The sequence below is a fragment of the Lissotriton helveticus genome, chromosome 3_1 (genome assembly GCF_964261635.1).
Source record: "Lissotriton helveticus chromosome 3_1, aLisHel1.1, whole genome shotgun sequence".
Lineage (NCBI taxonomy): Eukaryota > Metazoa > Chordata > Amphibia > Caudata > Salamandridae > Lissotriton > Lissotriton helveticus.
The window spans coordinates 100,941,561-100,949,394 of record NC_136061.1 but is presented as its reverse complement, the minus strand read 5'-3'; positions in this window follow the sequence as shown (position 1 = coordinate 100,949,394).

Below are 7,834 nucleotides of genomic sequence, written 5' to 3'. Positions count from 1 at the left end.
ACTCAGATGACAAACTTGACTTTCCTACCTGCTCCCAATAAAAAGTTAGCATGTATTAAATGTAACAAGGTAACCTGCCGTTATCCTATGGGAGAGGTAGGCCTCACAGTAGTGAAAAAGTAATGTGTTACAAGTACAAGTCCAACTAAGTACAATGCCCCCTGCCCTATGGGCTGCCTAGGGCCTAATTAAGGGTGACTTATATGTGATAAAAAATAGAATTTTTCACTTGGTAATGGGGTTTATATTGGCAATTTAAAACTGCATTTAGGCTGCAGTGTCAGACCTGGAACAGGTTATAGGGTTACTTAAGCTTATGTGGTTGGCACAATAAGTGCTGCAGGTCCATTATTAGCATTTAATTTATCAGCCATGGGCATATATTATACCACTTTACTAGGGACCTATAAGTAAATTAAATATGTCAATCAGGTGCAAGCCAATTGTACCATCTTTTAGGGAGTGCGCACAAGCACTTTAGCACTGGTTAGACGTCCTAAGGCGAATAAAAACCAGTTCAGAAAAATAGGAGGGATGAATGCAAAACATTTGGAGATGACCCTGCGAAGAGGGCCAGATCCAACATATCCCCGTTCCAGCGATCAGCCAGGGGAGACTAATCAATGTCTTGACAGGCTTCTCTGCTGAGATGATAGAACATGGACAATGGCCCTCTGCTGTGGAGGCCCTTGCCAGTAATATGCCCTTCTTAAATCATTTGGATTACTCTGCACTCTCCTGAACCACTAAACTGACTGATAGGGAACCCTTCTACTCACTTGTGGAACACCATCTGCACAGCAGCTAACTTTAATTTCTTCACCGATGCATCCCAGTAGGCAGAGAGTATAACCATGGCCAACAAAGTGATGCAGCTAATTTCTCCCCTTGGAGCAGACTTCTGCCCCCATCCCAAGGAAAGTTCTGCCTATAAGGATAGGGACCAATAAAGGAAGGATGCATTTTAGGGAAGAAAGTATATCAGTGTACACCCAAAATACGTATAAACATGTGGATGTACAAACTGCATCCCTCCTTATTTGCACCCTGGATAAAGGTGGGCATTTTCTGCTGAATAGTGCATTAATACCCTTTAATTCCTTTCTGGATTTCTAATACGGTGGACAATAGCCCCAAAACTGGTGGGTGTTTATGGGAAGGGATGTATATACTGGAAGGGGTATTTTGATTGTTGACAAAAAAAGAAAAGAAGGATTAGCAATTGTGCCTTCTTATCAGATTCTGTATGAGCAATTATCTACATGTATATTTACTTTTCTGAAAATGGAATTTACAAACGAATTCCATAAGTATGCCTGGAATCCAGCCACTGTCGCTCAGTTCAAAGTGCAATCTGGAAAATGATTGTGAATTAGTACAAGCTTTTTGGTCTCTCAGCAAAAGCATATCTTTTGTTCTCTCAAAACTGTACATTGAATTAAAAGTTTTTAATCTTTTTTAAACAGCCTGGGTTATTTTTAAAATACATTTCACTGTGCATACTCTGAACAGAGTTCATAAAAGATAAAGAAGTGTCAGAAAATAAAAGAAACCACTTGCCAAGACCTAATTTACTTTCACTGGATTCAGCTGTTTTGTCCTAGCCCATGGGCCTCCAGGAGAAGTGTCATGCTAAGTAGACCTTGTGCCTCAGATGCTAGCTGCGGGAGAGCAGAAAATGGCTCTTAGCCCAGCGCAATACAAGCCTTTGCATGACAAAGCATGTGCGTTGATGAATAATGTGAAATGCAGGAGATAAAAATAACAACCCTGCTCTTCAGATGCACCTCATCCAACCTAACCCTCTTACTGGGCATTTACAGACAAGCTTGAAGGGATAGGGAGCAACACAGCAAGTGAGTATTTGAGGGTGGGGTGTATGGAAGCAGAACACGAGAGACAGAGCTAGAAAACACATGCTCTCTCATGGAGTGCTGAGTGAAAAAGAAAAAAGTAGTTCCCTAAATGTGAGCAGTGGAAGGATGCAAGTCAGTCAGTCAAAAGGATTGTAAAAGGATTGTGCTCCGGGGGAGGGACAAACACGAGAAGAGGAAGTCTCCCTCCTAACTAAGGGAGATCAGGGCATGTTCTAACACCTACCCCTGGAGACTACATACTGCTATGACCACATTGGCCATCCGTATAGAGGTCCCTCCGGAGTGTGGTTGCTCCGAGTCCCCCCACTTGTGTCCTACCTCAGAACATGATAGCACAGGGTCTGGAAATGGGGCACCTTGGGCCATCGCCCACCGGAAGCTGCTCCTTGTTATTCAGAAGAGGCATGGGAAACCTTTCCTCCCTTCTTCTTCTGGAATTTGTCTGTGTCTTCCTTGACCTCTCCCTCACTCTGCTGGGGAGAAATTGAACCACTCTTCTTGTGGTCACTCCCAGGTTGCTTCTTAGATACTGCTGTACTAATCTAGAGGTTAGCCTTCTCCATTGTTGCTGGACTCACTTGTTTGGCTATGATGTCGAGCTCTTTGAGGGTAAACTCATGGGTCCTTTTTCTCTCCTCCTTTTGGAGCATGGCCACCTGCAGCCTGAATTCCCTTTGAGCCTTCCTGTCCACCAACTCCTCAGATGACAGGCCTTGGGAAGATACGCTGCTCCTTGCTGGGGCAGGGAGCTCCATTTCTGCCCCCATGTTATCCTCCTCATCCTCAAGGGACTGCAGCCCAGGGTATAATGCCAGACCTCCCTCCTTCTCCTCTAAGTTCGCTTCTCTCTACCTCCTGTGGCATGGACTGCGTCCTTTGAACCTCCTCATAGGCACAGAGGGCTACATGGAGAGCTACCTTTATGTTTTTCCTCTAAACATTTAGCCTTCCCTCCCTGCAAAGCTACTCTAGCTCAGCCCAGCTGAGGTTATCAATGTTGAGAAGCTCCATCTCCAGTGTAACAAAAAAGGATTTGGCGAAACGTCAACTTGGAAAAGAGCCAATCAAAAACTAATGTGAGTTTAAAAAGAGGTCAACTGTGGTGTCAAATTATTTATTTGCGATTTTGGTTTTGCACTGATCACTGTATGGTACTGCACAAACATAAATACTGTATTTCACAACTGAACACCAATGTGAAAAATGGGGTTATTTGTAGAGGTGGCTGTGAGCCGTGCACAAGCAACAATCACAATCCCTGTAACGGTGAACCATAAAAGTCACTAAATTAACCTGTTCTTAACATTCTTGTAGTGTGGCACAAAAGCTGTCAATCTTAAATTAGAGACAATGTGTAAATTATTTATTCAGCACAGAAACAGTAATAAAGTAAATAAACAACACAAGAAAAATCCCACCCCAATCTTGAAAAATAGAGCACATTTTATAAATCATTTAATACCAAACAGACAAAATCTAATCAGTAGAACCAGAGATATGCAATTTTAAGGATCAGGACAAAGTCACAAGTTCAGTACTGACCCCGATGGAGCACGAGCCAGATACAGGGACCTTGTGAGGCCGGTTCAAAATTGTTCCCTATGTCCTTGTACCATGCAGCGGCATTGCTGAAGAGCGTTGTGGGGTCCTTCATTAACCTATGTCACTCTCCGTCAGTTCCAATGAGGACCTGTGAAGAATGTGATGCAAGATCTTTCCAGTGAGAGGTAAAGACTTCTTCTCCTCATTAGCCTCCTTCTTGACAGGTGGCTGATACTTAGGAACAATCTTCCTAACTTTTTATTAGCTTAGCAGAGAGGTTTCAAGGCTCCGGTGTCAGCTGATTTGTGTCCATTTAAGTCTTACCCATCTGGCAGCAATAAAAAATAATAAAGAAGCCAATCAGACTTGATCATTCTAGTGAATGCAATACAAGTGTAGCTAACATATTACATTAATAATTCTCTTTTCCTACACTATTTACATGGCTCTGGTTATACAAAAATGAATGAAAATCTGTTTCAATACAATAAACTACCTTGACACTCGACAGACAGTGGGTTGTCATAACACTACTGTAACACTATGTTCATAGAGGTATATGTTAATGAAAAGGGATAATACGAATCTGATGTCCCTCCTAGATCCATAGAACCATCACAATAGTCAGTGGGAGGCTGAGCAAAACCAATTGGAAATATATCCATGGTGATCTGACCAAAATGATAACAAGGTGATAGATGGAATGCTTGAGATAATCTCAGCAACTGGTAATCCGTCAGCCCTTATCCCAATCTATCAGTTTTCACCCACCGTGCCATCTCTGTTTGGACCGAGCCATATGTGAATCAGTCTTGACCCTGTTCCTTATAGATTCAGAGGGGACCTGACATGCAGTTCCGAATGGACTGTTTCCATGAGGAGTGGGGAAAGCCTGATTTACATATGGCTTGGTCCAAACTGAGGTGGCACGGTGAGCAAAGTAACTATGGGTTGGAGTGCTACACCAAGCTATTGCCAGTGATTGAACTTAAAAGCTGCTTCCCATCACCTTTTGCGTTTCTCTGGCATAGCATTAAATTATCTGTGGGCTCTGAAAGGGTCATACCATGCAATTTTAGGGATAATCAAGAGTGATTTAGTTGCGTTCTGAGCTTTTTTTATAGAGTTAGGACTCCTCAACATAGTGAGAAACCGAGGGCCCCTGCTACATACGGTTCCTCATTGTGAGCCTTGAAGTGGACTGAGGGAATCCATGGAAGTGGTCTAGGGGTGTAGCCATTCTAGCCCTACCTCATAGCACAAAAGATGGCTACCCCCAGATACTAAAATGCGTGAGTTATGGCTTTCTACATAGCTGATTCTGGTACACAAGACATTGAGGCACTTCAGATGTGGGGCTGAAGTCATTGACGACCCCTTGCAGCACTTTGCATTGCATTTATCCTCACTTTGCGCCCGTAGTCGGCATCAACACGTTCCTGGGTTAAAAGACAGACTTCCTTGTTGGAACGGCAGCCACCACACAAGCCTGTTGGGTCCATGCCACATCACAGGTCCCATAGGTGCCCTGTCAAGAGAAGTTCCCAGTGCTCATGAGAACCTAAGGCAGGGTCCTATGATGTCCCCAATGCCAATGTACCATGGAGGACAAAACCCAAGGGATACAGGAGATGAAAAAGTCGAGGTGTGAGGTAGAGAAGCTTTAGTTGAAATCAACCTGGAGGTCCCTACTCCTCCGCCAACCTGTAGTTGCAGGATCTCCAGACCTGACACAAAACCCCAGAAGTGGCCTCTGGAGTTGAACATAGCCGTAGCTATTGGGTACATATTTTGCTTGTGTGGAAGTGCGTGTATGTGTAAGCATATATGTACCTGTTAGTAAATATTTCTTAATATCTTTCAACTCAAAAAAATCATACCACTAGGTTTTGCCATTGCTTTTTGTTTTTTGCACTTCAAAATAATATACCAAAGACAGAAAAGCATGCACAGGACGAAGCCATCGTTAGTTTTGTCGGCTTTTAAACAATGTAATGAAATATATATATATTTGGAGTAGCGTGACAGAAGGAAGACAAATGCAGCTGTTCCATATAAAGTATTTCTCATAATTAAAGTGAGCTGCTCAGACTAGATTGACAGTCCCGAAGGGTGCTCTGGGCGCCATTCTAGAGCAGGACCTCTAGTTCACCTGCTTCAAATCTGGGAACAGCATCTCGTGCGACTTGGACTGTCCAAGCTGGACAGAACTGGCCTCCACCTGTCCTGTGGCAAGGGAGCCTCAGCAGCTCCTACAGTTAGTCATTGGCTGCGCTCAGTGTTGCAGTGCGGCTCCAAAAATTCTTCATGAAACCATCACCTTAACCCGCGGAGCTATTTACTATTTTCTCTCAACTGGGCCCATTACTCTTATATTACATTCATTCACACATTAAGGGGTCGGTTAGGATGGCGGACGGAAATGGGTACTGTCCGCCATGGTCGGGGAAATTTTACTCCCGGCCGCGCCGCGGAGAATCTGCGGTTGCGATTAGGATATTCATGTCACGAAACTCCGACCGCGGCGGACGGATCATAACAAAACACCGTCCGCGGTGGACGGAACACATCTAACTCCGTCCGCGGCGGACGGAGCCTAATGAACAGCCACCGCCGCGGACGGGAATGACTGCGGAAAAAGACACATTTACCGCCATACCTGTGAATACTCCGTGTTCGCAATTAGGATAAATTCGCCTGTACCACGGTACGCACAGCCATCCACGTCCGCGGCGGAAAGAATGCAACGATAAACAGTGCATCACTGCGGAAGGCCAACACGCACAACATCCCTAACATCAAACAAATGTCAGAAAGTGTACCGCAAGTACAAAGCAAACATACGAAAAATGACAACGCCCCCCCCAATACACCAACACCAAGCACAAGCCACCATGACACGCCCCAAGTACCCAATAATGCACACTAGTCAACACGCCCACCTACCACCTGACTGCCAACAACCATTGAGACACGACTATAAAATGACACCCACACACTACCTCAATCCTTTGCATCACAGCATTGCTGCTAGCAAGAGGCCCTAACCGACATACAGCTTACTGAAATAGAAGACACACAACCACCACCCTACCACACCCACCACACAAACACCCACCACACCATTCCTACACATCACACACCACACACCTGCACCCCACAACTCACTCAACCCACACACTGAGCACCACACACCATGGCACCCAAAAAAAAACCTAAATTCACGGAGACCGAGTTGAAGGTAATGGTAGCTGAAATCATCCGTGTTGAGCCCCACATCTTCGGGGCCCAAGTCCAGCAGTCGTCCGTGGCACAAAAGAACCACATGTGGGACAGGATCGTCAGTCGGGTGAATGCGTCAGGGACCGTGCCGAGGACGAAGCATGAAATTCAGAGGCGGTGGCATGACCTGAAGACCCGGGTGAAAGGCATCCGCGCAAAAAACTATGCAAGAGCCAATCATACTGGCGGCGGAACACCCCCGGAGCCCATACCCTACACCGATTGGGAGGAGAAGGTGCTGGTGATACTTCACCCAGAGAGCCTAGACGGAATGGATGAAGGAGAAGAGGCTGGTAAGTACAAACCAAGCACCACGATCAGTACGACATGGTCAGGCTCACACAACTGAGAAGACACATCTCCAACGCCCCAACCCATGCACGTCGGACACCTACTCACCAACATGTACATGGCTACCAAGAGGCCCCCATGTTCACGGGGAGGGTGGTGGTGGTGGGTGGAGGGTGGTGGAGGGTAGGGTGTGTGGGGTGTGTGAGAGGTCAAAACTACAACTCCCAACAGGCCCCCATGTTCACGGGGAGGGTGGTGGTGGTGGTGGGTGACGTGTGTGAGAGGTCAAAACTACAACTCCCAACAGGCCCCCATGTTCACGGGGAGGGTGGTGGTGGTGGGTGGAGGGTGGTGGAGGGTAGGGTGTGTGGGGTGTGTGAGAGGTCAAAACTACAACTCCCAACAGGCCCCCATGTTCACGTGGAGGGTGGTGGTGGTGGTGGGTGGGATGTGTGAGAGGTCAAAACTACAACTCCCAACAGGCCCCCATGTTCACGTGGAGGGTGGTGGTGGTGGTGGGTGTGGTGTGTGAGAGGTCAAAACTACAACTCCCAACAGGCCCCCATGTTCACGGGGAGGGTGGTGGTGGTGGAGGGTGGGGTGTGTGGGGTGTGTGCGAGAGGACACAGAAATGTGTACAAATCGATATGAACATGTAATGTCCACATTACTGACCAGCTCTATCTCGTCCCTCAGGTGATCGTGAACTGACTGGGGAAACCAGCACCCGGCCGCAAGCCTCGCCTCCCACACATACCGGACTCTCTGGGGACGATGACACAGACAGCTCCGGTGCGGAGGATGGAGCGGGCCCAAGCAGACAGCCAGGGCCATCTGGCTCA